General features: G+C 47.2%; 2 long non-coding RNA genes across 2 annotated transcripts in view; both read left to right on the top strand.

Moving 5' to 3' along the window:
* The window catches only part of LOC105469089 (uncharacterized), a 41,407-nt gene extending 36,065 nt beyond the window's left edge, over positions 1-5,342 (top strand). Inside the window, exon 3 of the long non-coding RNA XR_011615984.1 lies at positions 5,147-5,342. This is a non-coding gene — a long non-coding RNA (uncharacterized lncRNA). The remainder of the gene's footprint in view (positions 1-5,146) is intronic.
* A 6,051-nt stretch (positions 5,343-11,393) lies between these two features.
* The window catches only part of LOC105469085 (uncharacterized), a 186,348-nt gene continuing 185,374 nt past the window's right edge, over positions 11,394-12,367 (top strand). Inside the window, exon 1 of the long non-coding RNA XR_011615982.1 lies at positions 11,394-12,006. This is a non-coding gene — a long non-coding RNA (uncharacterized lncRNA). The remainder of the gene's footprint in view (positions 12,007-12,367) is intronic.

Below are 12,367 nucleotides of genomic sequence, written 5' to 3'. Positions count from 1 at the left end.
CATCTCTGTAGGACATCTCCTGCAGGGTGACTGATTTCTGTCAAAAGATCAGTGACTGATTCATCTTCCCAAGGAGACCTGCAGTGGGGCCCCGTAAGCAGGTTTTGGCTTCCTGGCTTAGTTGATTTAGAACAGGTCTATTAGATTGAACTGAATGACATGTCCTACCTTCTTCGGATAGCCTGGGCTGCTGACAGGCCCACTGTCAGGCAGGCTACCCTACGTCTTGGTGGTTGCTGCGACCTCGCTGTGTGACCTTGGGTGAGTTGCTTTCCCTCTCTGGGCTTCACTTTATACCTCTGTAAAATGAAGAGTTGAATAGACTTCCTAAGAATGTGCCTTTCACTTCTAGGCTGAAGGATCAGATCCTTATTATTTTTCCCTGCCCTGGGCCTGACACCTAGAAGCCTCTCAATAAGTATTTCATTGAATGAGTGAATGAATAAATGAATAACAATGTGATGGTTTGTTATTTTTTTTCATCAGCTGTGTTTTTCTACAGAGCCCATGGAAAAGACTTACGGCGTATGACCTCATCGGAGACTTGTACATGGGGCCAACCCCTCATTTTCCCACAGGAAACCCACACTGTAATTAAGGGCTGACCCTGAACTTGAATCTGAGTTTCCTCTTTCTTTCTACCTGAGATTTCTTCAACAGAGAGCCATCTCTCCAGCCCGGCTGGCAAGGAGACAGGTGATGTTACAGGAGAAATACACAGCTTGTGCCCTTGGAATTACCGGAGTTCAAAGCCTGTTCGGCGTCTACCCACCATCTGACCCGGGTCGAATTCTTCAGTTTCTCTAAGCCAATTTTCTCATCTGTAAGATGGGGAAGTGTGACCAGTTCTGAACCTACATATACCTCACTGGGCTTGAACAGGCCTGAACAGACATGTGGGGCTTAACCCATCCTTTCTGCCGCTCTCCCCCATTCTCCTTCTAGCCCCCAAAGTCCTTGGTGGAGGAGGAAGTGGAGACAGAACCTTTGGTGTTGGGTGAGGTACGTGAGGAGGCTGATTTCAGAACCTCCAGGAAACAAAGCTTTAGTGTTCCAAGGGCAGTGCCCGCCTGCGCCTCCTCCTCACAGGGGGTAGTAGGAGTGGGGTGGGGCCGAGGCATTTCCCAGCACAGCTCAATCACATCTCCCACGCCTGCCCTTGTGACCTGCTCCCTGGAAAGGAAGAAATGACCCAGGAAGAAGGGAGGGCATTTGAGATGAGTACCTGAACTGATGGCCTAGAGAATATTTGCATGACAAAGCTTCTTGCAAAATCTGGGTAGGACTTCCAGTTAACCCCCTGCAGGAGGCTTGGGGAAGTCGTGCTCTGAACCCACACACACCAGGTCCCCTTTCTGTTTTGCCCTATTTGTTTTTGCTAGTTCTGCCACAGGGAGAAGGTGTCCTCTGGATGGGTTCCCCTCCCTCTGTCACCTGGTGCCGGCACTTCTGGGTGTCTGGGTCTTTCTGAAGCCATTGCAATCACATTTCCCCTGGATGTGAGACTGTGTTGCGTTTGTTCTGACTGTCCTCTTGTAGAAGAGAGGGTAGCTTTGCTTTTCTCTCCATCATACCTCTGGAATGCACTTCTTTTCCACACTCCAGCCTTTGACTCAGTCACCTCCACATCACCCTTTCACCAAACTTCTCTGTCTGCTTTTAAAGCCAAAGTCAACTTGACTAGACCCTTTGCTCACACTGCCATTTGCTGAACTAGCTTTGAATTCCAGTTATTCCAAGGCACAACATGTGGATTTTCCTTTTCTTTTTTTCTTTTTGTGATACAGAGTCTCTCTTTGTCATCCAGGCTGGAGTGCAGTGGCACCATCATGGCTCACCGCAGCCTCGACCGCCTGGGCCCAAGCAATCCTCCCGCCTCAGCCTCCCAAGTAGCTGGGACTACAGGCACGTGCCACCATGCCCAGCTAATTTTTGTATTTTTTTTTGTAGACATGGGGTTTCACCATGTTACCCAGGTTGGCCTCAACGCCTGGGCTCAAGCGATCTGCCCTTCTTGGCCTCCCAAAGTGCTGGGATTACAGGCGTGAGCCACCACGTCTGGCCAGATTTTCCTTTAACATCACCTGCCTCTCCATCACTGATCTGGGTGTGATGGGTGTGTATGTGCCAGTGATGGATGATCTAGTTTTGATCAGTTTCATAACTTATCCCTTCTTCAAGAAGCCTCTTTTCCCTCTAATATAACATAGGTTTGTGTCTTCCCTTGTTTTTATCACACTCTGTAAGAATTTAATTTAGTTGTTCACTATTTATTCCATCTCCCCACAAAAAAGGGACTTTGACTCTCACCTTCATTATTATATCCCCAGCGCCTAGCACAGTACCTGGAGCTTACCAGGTGCTAAATAGATGTTTATTGAACGAATGAATGAATGGTCACCACTGCTTAATCTAGAGACAGAAAGCTACCAATTCACATTCTTCATAACGCCTCTGGGACAGGCACTATCCTTTTTATACCACAGACCATCAAGAGTATTGACGGGTAGAATGATGTTGGCACGTACGTGCAGGCTAATTAATTCCACCGGCTTGGGCGGCTTGCTGTTATACCAAGCTTTTGGTTAGGGCTTTGTGGGTGAGCCGTCTGGAACTTGATTCAGCACAGTTTGGGGAAGGAGTCCGTCTGCCCACCTTCAAGAGCACTGTTTACCTGCATTTACTTTGTTGGCAGTTTAGCATTATCCATCAAATGAAACCAGCCAATGTTGACTGAGACCCTGTTGAGAGGACTAAAAAATAAAAAAAAAGCAAGAAAGCATGTGATATACTCCTTGATCCCAGAACACTTAAAATTAATGGGGGGAGCCAGACATGTACACATCTTAATAACCACTGGTGAAAGACAGTATGTCTCGGTGTCAGATGAGTGGAGTGCATGATAATGTAAGGGCAGTTTTGAGAAGACAGCCATCGCGGGGATGGGGTGGGAGGGAAGGTCATCCCAGGAGCCTGAAGTACCTGCCTGGCACAAGGCAGGGCACACAAGAGGCACTCTGCAAGGACAAGCCCAGCAAAGTCCAAAGAGCATTTCTGGCAGATGGGATGGTGTGAGCAATGGTGGTGGTGGTGGGGTCATCACAGTGCGAGGTTGTAAGGACCTGGACCAGGCTGGGAAGAATGGAATAATGGAAATATTAGACATTTGAAAGCCATGAGTCACAAACACTCAGAGGGGTAAAGGGGACAGAGCAAAAGAATAAAAAATGTGTCTAAGCTTTGAACCCTGATGTCTAGGAGACTTGGAAAAATCACAGGCCTCAGCAAAGAATCCAGCAGGAAAAAAATGATTTGTGTGTAGTATCTTATTTTGGATTCTTTTCAAGGCAGAGAAGTGTTTGTGTACAACTGGATTTGTGAGTTTATCTTTGGAAGCACAAGGAGTGAATTGGGAGGGAAAAAAGTCATTAAGTGGTGGCGAATGAGAGGTTATGCTGTGGGCATACGGGGCTGAATCTCACTGGGGACCCTCCGGGCAACTCAATAAAATACACTTCAGAAGTGCCAAATCAGGCCAGGTGCAGTGGCTCACACCTGTAATCCCAGCACTTTGGGAGGCTGAGCCGGGAAGATTCCCTGAAGCCAGGAGTTAGAGACCAACCTGGGCAACATAGCAAGACCTCATCTCTACAAGACAAATTTTGAAGTTAGCCAAGTGTGGTGGCATGTGCCTGTAGTTGCTGGTCCTACTACTTGGGCGACTGAGGTGGGAGGATCACTTGAGCCCAGAAATTCAAGGTTTTAGTGAGCTAAGATTGCACTACTGCACTCCAGCCTGGGTGACGGGTGACAGCGACCCTGTCTCAAAACGAAAACAAAAACAAAAACAAGATTGCCCAATCAAAGGATGAAAAAGATGGAATATTTATCTAATGACTCCCTTCCTTGAGGGTTGTCCTTAGAGAGGGTAAACCCCTGGCACTTCTGAGATGCTTCTGCAAAGAACTAAACAAGCCCAAAGAACAGCAAGAAAAATAAAAGAAAGAAAAAAAACAAGAGTTACAGGTGGCTGAAGCAGGAGGTGGACACTTGCTGGAATTGTCCGCTGTGGCTGCAGGGCAATATGGCAGCAAGGGGCCATTGGGTGGGGCGTCATCAGTGGGTGGTTATAGATGCTTGTTCTTAGACAGCCTGGGGTTCAGCTGATGTAGACATGTCTAACGGGCAGGCAGGAAGGCAGACCTGGAATCAAGCCAACCGCTTCGTTGGCAGGATTGGGTATGAGAGGGAGCAAGGTACTGAAGAAAGGAGACCACAGGACAGCTCAGGACTAGAGCCTGGGATGCATCCTACAGGTAGGGGGTGGGAAGTGAGCATAGTCAGTGGGCAGAGACCTTGTGCCTGGCACACGATGGCAAAAGCCAAGGGAAAAGGGGATTTCAGAAAAAGAAACTGCAGAGAGGGCAAAACTAAGAAGGCTAGTACCAGCACCCTGGATTCGGTAGTTAGTGGCTAGCAGGTTCCTGGGGCCCTGGAGAGGACACTGTTTTTTGTTTTGTTTTGTTTTGGTTTGGTTTGGTTTTGACATGGAGGCTCGCTCTGTCGCCCAGGCTGGAGTGCAATGGTACCATCTCGGCTTACTGCAACATCCGCCTCCCGGGTTTAAGTGATTCTCCTGCCTCAGCCTCCCAAGTAGCTGGGACTATAGACATGCACCACCATGCCCAGCTAATTTTTGTATTTTTAGTAGAGACGGGGTTTCATCATGTTGACCAGGCTGGTCTCAAACTCCTGACCTCAAGTGATCCACCCTCCTCGGCCTCCTAAAGTGCTGGGATTACAGGCCTGAGCCACTGCACCCAGCCGAGAAGACACTTTTAAGGGCATGGTAGAGGTAAGCAAGAGTCAGAATGTAGGGACTCAAGAGATGAGATGTCCCCTGGAGGCAAAGAAGGATGAGTTCATTTGATGAAGCCAGGAGGAAGGAAGGAGGAAGACGGCGGAAAGGGATGTGTGACCCTGTGCAAGTTACTCTGAGCCTCTGCTGTCTCGTCTGTAACACAGTAATAATCATATTTCCTATCTCTTAGGGTTTCAGTGAGTGTTAAAGGTTTATAAGTGCTTAGCACAGAGCTGAACATTTAGTAAGTGCTCAATGAATGCTTTTTATCATTTATTATTGAAGGGAGAAGAAGAGGATGGAGAAAAAACTGGAGCATCTCGTGACATGGAAAGAAAGGTCTGAACTCTGACGATCCCCTCACGTGATTATATGCATGAGGACTCACTCTTCCAATTGTTTGAAAATTGAATGGACTGGCTCACACCTTCTGAAATTTCTTGGTAACCCTGGAGTAGCCATTCCATTAAAGAATAGCATGTTTTTGGCTGAAATCTGTGACTGCTTGTTTTTGAGTTATTTTAATCTCTGTGTCAAGCATGAAAACCTTAGCAGCCTGGGATTTGTAATTAGATCCCACTGGCACGCCCTCTCACCTCTCCAACATGCCACAGTGCTTTGGCTCTCTCCTTGTGCAAACCTCCCTTTGATATTTTTGGATCTCGATACCAAGTGTATCTACATATTTTAACCAACTGTAGATATCTGCATATCCTGTGATCTGAGGCATTCGCTCAATGTGGGGCATCAGGCCAGCCATGAACTTCCTTTTAAATTTCCTTTGCGTCAAATGATTCCCTAATACTATAGCTCCCCTGAACTGCTAGATTTATGAAAGTTCTGCACAACATACAGCTCACAGAAAAAAAAAAAAAGAGTATTGCAAGACCAGATATAGGATATCATTTGATTTATTTAAAACACTCTGTCCAAGGGGTTTTGACTTGCTAATTTAAAAATAATCCTAAAATTATGTACAGTTGACTCTTAATATCCATGGGGGATTAGTTCCAGGACCCCCTGAGGATACATAAAATGGCTTAGTGTTTGCATATGACCTACTCACTTCTTCCCATATACTTTAAATCATCTCTAGATTACTTATAATACCTAACACAATGCCTGTGCATCACTTCATTCGTGTGGATTCAATGTAGTACTTGGTGCGAAGAAAATTTAAGTTTTGCTTTTTGGAACTTTGTGGATTTTTTTTCTGGAATATTTTTGATCTGCAGTTGGTTGAATCCACAGGTGCAGAACCATGGACATAGGAGGCTGACTATGCATATTTATATCCACTTCCAAAATTAAGAATAAAAATAATGCACATCAGCGGTGCAGATTCCGATGCTCGGTGAACAGTATGAAGTCTTCCATTTTTAATGAAGTCTCAGGTGATGCTGATGTTGCAGCCCTGTCCAATGGAATGTTCCGTGATGGTGGAAAGATTCTTTATCTGCTCTGTCCAATACATAAGCCACACCTTTCAAACAAGGGGGAGTGGGATGGGCAATGGAAGAGCCCAGACAGGGTAGGGAGGGGGCAGAAGGAAGGACAGCAGAACAGGTAGGCTCATTAAGATCTCTAACATTTATTTAGTGCATGTAATGGGCAAGGCAGTGTGCTGGGTGCTTTATACCTGTTCAGTCACATTCTTACATCAACTTGTGCAGAGCATCTACTCTTCTTGGAAAGATCCTCGGTGCAGCAGGTACAACGATGTAAAAAGATCCAGTCCTTGCTGCTGGGAAATTTACAGACACGTTATCTGAAACTGTGGAGGAGGGTGAAGGTTCTGCGAGAGGAATCTACATTTGAACCCCGGCCCTTCTATTTTCTCTGCAACATTAAGCAAGGTGCTTCATTGCTCTCAGTTTTCATTTCTTTGTTTCTAAAATAGGGTTAATCATGGCACCTACTGTTGGCTTCTTGGAGATTATGTGACGGGATACATTGTAAAGGTTCAGGACAGTATCTGGCACCCAGCAAGCTCTCTGACAAGACCAGCGCCTATGATGGTGTTGGTCCTTCCCGTGAAGACAAGTGTATGCTGGCACCAAGAACTCTGATCCAAGTGCCACAGTTAATTTCCAAATACCTAATAAGCTTCAACTATGTGCAGTACTTTAAATGGTGGGGACAGGAGGATCATGACAAAGAGGAATAAAATGCAAGACCTCAAGAAACTTAGTTTAGAAAGGGACTCAAAGTGCTTGGTGGTTTAATGGAGTTCTCTCAGTTGCTGGGGATTTGGGAAGACTTGACGGAAGAGGTGGTGAGTGAGCTGCCCCCAAAAAGCAGATAGAAGAAGAGGACAAAGCTCCATAAGCAGAGAAGCCACAGTGAGGACTAGAGAAGTTGGGGTCTTTTTGGAAATATTAAATATTCCAATTTTCCTGGAGCATGGGACACGGGTTATTGGGGAGCACAGGAGAAAAGATTGAAAAAGTAGATTGAGGTTAGGCTGTAGAAGGCATTGATGCCAGGCTGTTGAGTTTACATGTGAATTTGTGGGCAATGAGGGGCTTCTGAAGTTATTTTTCCTCTGCAATTTTCATTTATTTTCACCTGAAATGTAATATGCTAATTCTAAATTTAATTGTAAATGAAGAGGTCTAAGAATAGTCAAAAACTCTTGAAGAATACAAAGTGAGAGAAGTTCAAAATTAAAATTAAGGTGTAACAAATGAATGGGCTTTGCGCGGCAGCTCACACCTGTAATCCCAGCACTTTGGGAGGCCAAAGCGGGTGGATCACCTGAGGTCAGGAGTTCCAGACCAGCCTGGCCAACACGGCAAAACCCCATCTCTACTAAAAATATAAATATTAGCCAGGCATGGTGGCACGCATCTGTAGTCCCAGCTACTCAGGAGGCTGAGGCAGGAGAATCGCTTGAGCCTGGGAGGCAGAGGTTTCAGTGAGCTGAGATTGCAGCACTGCACTCCAGCCTGGGGGACAGAGTGAGATTAAATAAAAAAAAAAAAAAAAAAAAGAAAAGAAAAAAGAAAACAAGGTATTAGAATTAAGACAGCATGATAATGGTACAGAGTTAGAAAAACTGACCAGTGGAACAGAATAGAGAGCCACGAATCTACTCAAAAAAGGAGAAAATTTGATACACGAGAGAGGGTTGATATTGCAATTGTTTTTATCACCATATATCCATATATATGCATATTTATATTAAATACATATGTAACTTTTAAAATAACATCTCAATTTTAGAGTAGATTTACAGAACCATTGCAAAGATAGTACAGAGAGCTCCCATATACCTACTGATATGGTCTCGCTGTGTCCCCACCCAAATCTCATCTTGAACTGTAGCTCCCATAATTCCCATGTGTTGTGGGAGGGACCCAGTGGGAGATAATTGAATCATGGGAGTAGTTCCCCCATACTGTCCTCCTGGTAGTGAATAAGTCTCTCATGGTTTTATAAGGGGTTTCCTCTTCCACTTGGCTCTCATTTTTTCTTGCCTGTTGCCATGTAAGACGTGACCTTGCTCTTCCTTTGCCTTCCACCATGATTGTGAGGCCTCCCAGCCACCTGGAACTGTGAGTCCATTAAACCTCATTTTCTTTATAAATTACCCAGTCTTGGGTATGTCTTTATTAGCAGCATGAGAGCCAACTAATACGACCACACTCAATTTCCCTTATTATTACATCTTACATTAACATGGCACATTTGTAGCAATTATGAATCAGTATTGGTACATTACTATTGACTAAAGTCCACACTTTATCAGATTTCCTTAGTTTTACCTAATGTCCCTTTTCTGGTCCAGGATTCCATCCAGAAGACCACATTCAGTCATCAAGCCTCCTCAGCCTTCTCTGAGCTGTGACAGTTTCTCAGACTCTCCTGGGTTTTGGTGAACTTGACAGTTTTGAGGGTTATTGATCAGGTGTTTTGTAGACTGTCCCTCAGTTGGTCACTGTGTGCAGCCATTGCTTAAGAAGTGGGGATTTATACTCCACTTCCTGGAGGGCAGAGTATTTACATACATTTTTTGAAATTCTTCTGCACAGATTTCTTTTCTCCTGTGTATTTATTTATCCAATCACCTAATTATGTCAATACGAACTCAGGAATTTTTTTAATACTTTGGTTATAGTCTAATACCACTTTACTTCAGTTGTTGCTCAAATGTTTCCCCCACTTTGGCAATTAAGAGCTCTTCCAGTTGGTTTCTGTGTCCCTCTGTCGTGGCCCCACCATTCTGTGGTGTGTGTGCTTGTGTGTCAGTGTTTTAGCACTTTCTTACTTTCTGACACTACAAGGTGCTCCAGGCTCATCTTGCATATTTCCTGCCCCAGTCCTAGAATCAGCTGTTTCTCTAATGAGCTCTGGTTCCTTCTGTTGGACAATAGTATAAGAAACAAACCTAGGTGCTAAATGATTGCTTCTGGACCCTCTCAGCAGAGAGAGAAAGGAAATATATGTGTATGTGCTAATGCATGTATATATACATTTCTCATGTTTACCTCTATCTAGCTATGTATGTATGTATGTTTGTATCTGTCATCTCTATGCTAAGCTAAACCTGGGTTTATACCTCTCTGGATGTTTTAGGAGCAAGGAAGAGATATGATTCCAGCTTTACCTGGGGAAAATCAATCTCACAGCAATGAGAAGAAAGAAATGACTAGTTAAAATTAATTTCTGTATTTTTCTAATTATTCAAGTGGCTAATGTTTGCTGTGCAGAAATTTAAGAAGATTGAAGACTAGAATGAAGTACAATGCAGGAGAAAACAATAACCATGCAGAGTCAGCGATAGGCACCCATACCATTTTGAGACAGCTGGATGCCCTTTCGCCTGCTAGGAACATGCAGCCCGCATTCTGGGAAGTGGGGAGAAGGTCAGGCAACTCCTAGCAGCAAAGCTGCTTTATCCTCAACATCCTGTAGGGGAGGGTTTAGGGAGGTCGGATATCCCTGCCTTTGACATTCACCTTGGCCTCAGTTTTTCTCTTACCTGGAAGCAAGAGAGGAGTTGATTGTGAGTTCAGAGTGGAAATGGTGGCCAATCGAGACCCTGCACTGCCACTGACTCTCCGGGAATGTCAGCACCAGTGAAAGCCAGGATTCCAGGGCCAGACCTGAGCTTGCCTGTAGCCTGGGACTTGAATGGGGGAAAACTTGGGCACAGTGGCAGGTGGAAAATCAAGTCTGTGCTTCAGGAGCATCTAGAAACGCCCTGTTTACCTTCTCCCCTCCCCAACCCCATTTACCCAGGTGCCTCCTGTTACTTCCAATACTAATGCCTTCTTTTATTTTTTTGAGACAGAGTCTCACTCTGTTGCCCAGGCTGGAGTGCAGTGACACAATCTCGGCTCACTGCAACCTCCACCTCCCGAGTCCAAGCAATTCTCATACCTCAGCCTCCCTAGTAGTTAAGACTACAGGCGTGCACCACCACACCCACCTATTTTTTTTTTTTTGTATTTTCAGTAGAGATGGGGTTTTGCCATGGTGGCCAGTCTGGTCTCGAACTCCTGACCTCAGCGGTGGGATTACAGGCATGAGCCACCACGCCCAACCTGATGCCTTCTTTTTCTGACCATTTCCTCTCCAGCAATCCCACAGTGGCGACAGGGAAACCTGGCCCAGGAGATTCCAATGTTCTTGGCTTCCTCTCCTGTCACAGCCTCAGTGATTTTGTGATTTCACCTTGCTTCTCAGGGCTTGCTTTTATCAAAAGGGTTGATTAGTCACAATAGCTGTTAACAGGTGCAACAAAGCATAGAAGACCTGTTAGGGGTTGAATTGTTCCACCCCCCCACCCACAACTCCAGAATATTAATATATCGCAGTCCTAATCTTCAGGACCTCCAAGAATATAACCTTATTTGGAAATAGGGTTGTTGAAGATGTCATTGGTTAAGATGAGGTCATACTGGATCAGGGTAGGCCCCTTATCCAATATGACTGGCATCCTTGTGGGAACACCACAGTGTGAAGAGACAGAGATTCACGCAGAGGGAAAACTATGTGAAAAGATACACGGAGAAGACCGTGTAAAAGGTGGAGGATGAAGGTAAGGCAGCTGCAAGCCAAGGAACACCTAAGACAGCCAGTGACAACCAGTTCTCAGAGAGGCACGGGACAGATTCTCCCTCACGGCCCCCAGAAGCAAGCAACCTCGGACCTCTCGTCTCCAGAACTGGGGCCCAGCTGGGATAGCCTGACTCTAGGGCTACCAAGGTTTGCCATCCTGTGCAGCATGCCCGGCTGGTGTGACCCACCTTATGCACAAAGGCCAGAATAGACCTAGCGGCATTGACAATAGGACTGGAATGCCAGCTTTGTCTGTGAAGGAAGGGTGCAAGGGAGGACAGCTGTGGTGGGCAAACCCCAACCGTTTCCATTCTTGTTTAACTTTTGTCCTGACTACGACAGGACTACGTAGCGGAACTACGACTCCCAGGAAGCCGTTCGGCCTCCCCCGCCCCCTCCCCACCCACTCCGCTCCGCCCCGCCCCGTCGCGGGTCCGCCTAGTATATAAGGGCCGAATGGCCCGGCCGGCTACAGAGCGCGCAGCCGGCGCGGGTGCGCGGTGCGGCGCTGGTAGCCTGAGGACGCGGCAACCGAGGCTGGCATTTCTTGTTCTGCGCTTCTCCCCAAGGACCCTATGCTAGGCAGGCGCCCACCGTAAGCCTCCCGGGCCTTGTGAACCTGCAAACCCAAGTCCCAGAGACGATCCGCCTTCGGCGCTTTCCGGCTTGGCAGAGGGGTTTTTCCTGGCGGGGATCTTTGGTTCGCGCTGGCGATGCGCGGGGAAGAAAGGCGAGGAGCGGCGTCCAGGCTGGGTGCTGTCCCAGCGCGAGGAGGCGGGATGCGCTCGCGGGGTCCGCGGGGCGCCCAGTCCCCGCCCTCGTCGCGCGCCCACCCCTGGGGAAGAGAATGCGGCCGCTTGGGGACCCCCGCCCGCGACCTCCGCGAGTCTGGAGCGCAGAGGACAGGGTCTGGACCAGGCGCTTTGGCCTTGGATGGAAAGTGGGGAATTGGGTGGGGGGCTGCGGACCCCTTAACGTGGATTACTTGGTGTGTGTCAGCTGGGCTCAGAAGACCCACGATCTCCTCTCCGTCCGTGGATTGATTCGTTCTACTTAACAGCTGGGTCGCCAAGCTGGAGGTAAGTTTCCCTGCGGTTCGGGGAAGGGATCTGATTTACTTTCTTTTCTTTCTTTTTTTGCTCCGCGTTGTTTTCCGAAGGTCCCGAGATTCTGGGTTGAAATTTTTGTTCTTGCAATTGACATCTTCTTGGAGGTCATTTTAGTCATCCCCCTGCCTCCAAGCGGAGCTGATTTGCCTGGGACACGGTGGTCAGCGACCACCCCATCCTGGGCGTTCTCGGCCGTCGTCCTTCTGCCTCTAGCGCTGCCGACCCCTGGCTGCCTGGAGGGACCGAACCTCAGCTGGGGGAGACGCCCGCGCGTCCTCGGCGAACCCGCTCGGCCCCTTGTACTTGCCTTAAAGCCTGGGCACTCTCCGGG

Source organism: Macaca nemestrina, chromosome 17, assembly GCF_043159975.1.
Source record: "Macaca nemestrina isolate mMacNem1 chromosome 17, mMacNem.hap1, whole genome shotgun sequence".
Taxonomy (NCBI): domain Eukaryota; kingdom Metazoa; phylum Chordata; class Mammalia; order Primates; family Cercopithecidae; genus Macaca; species Macaca nemestrina.
This window is presented reverse-complemented; position numbering and strand designations above follow the sequence as displayed.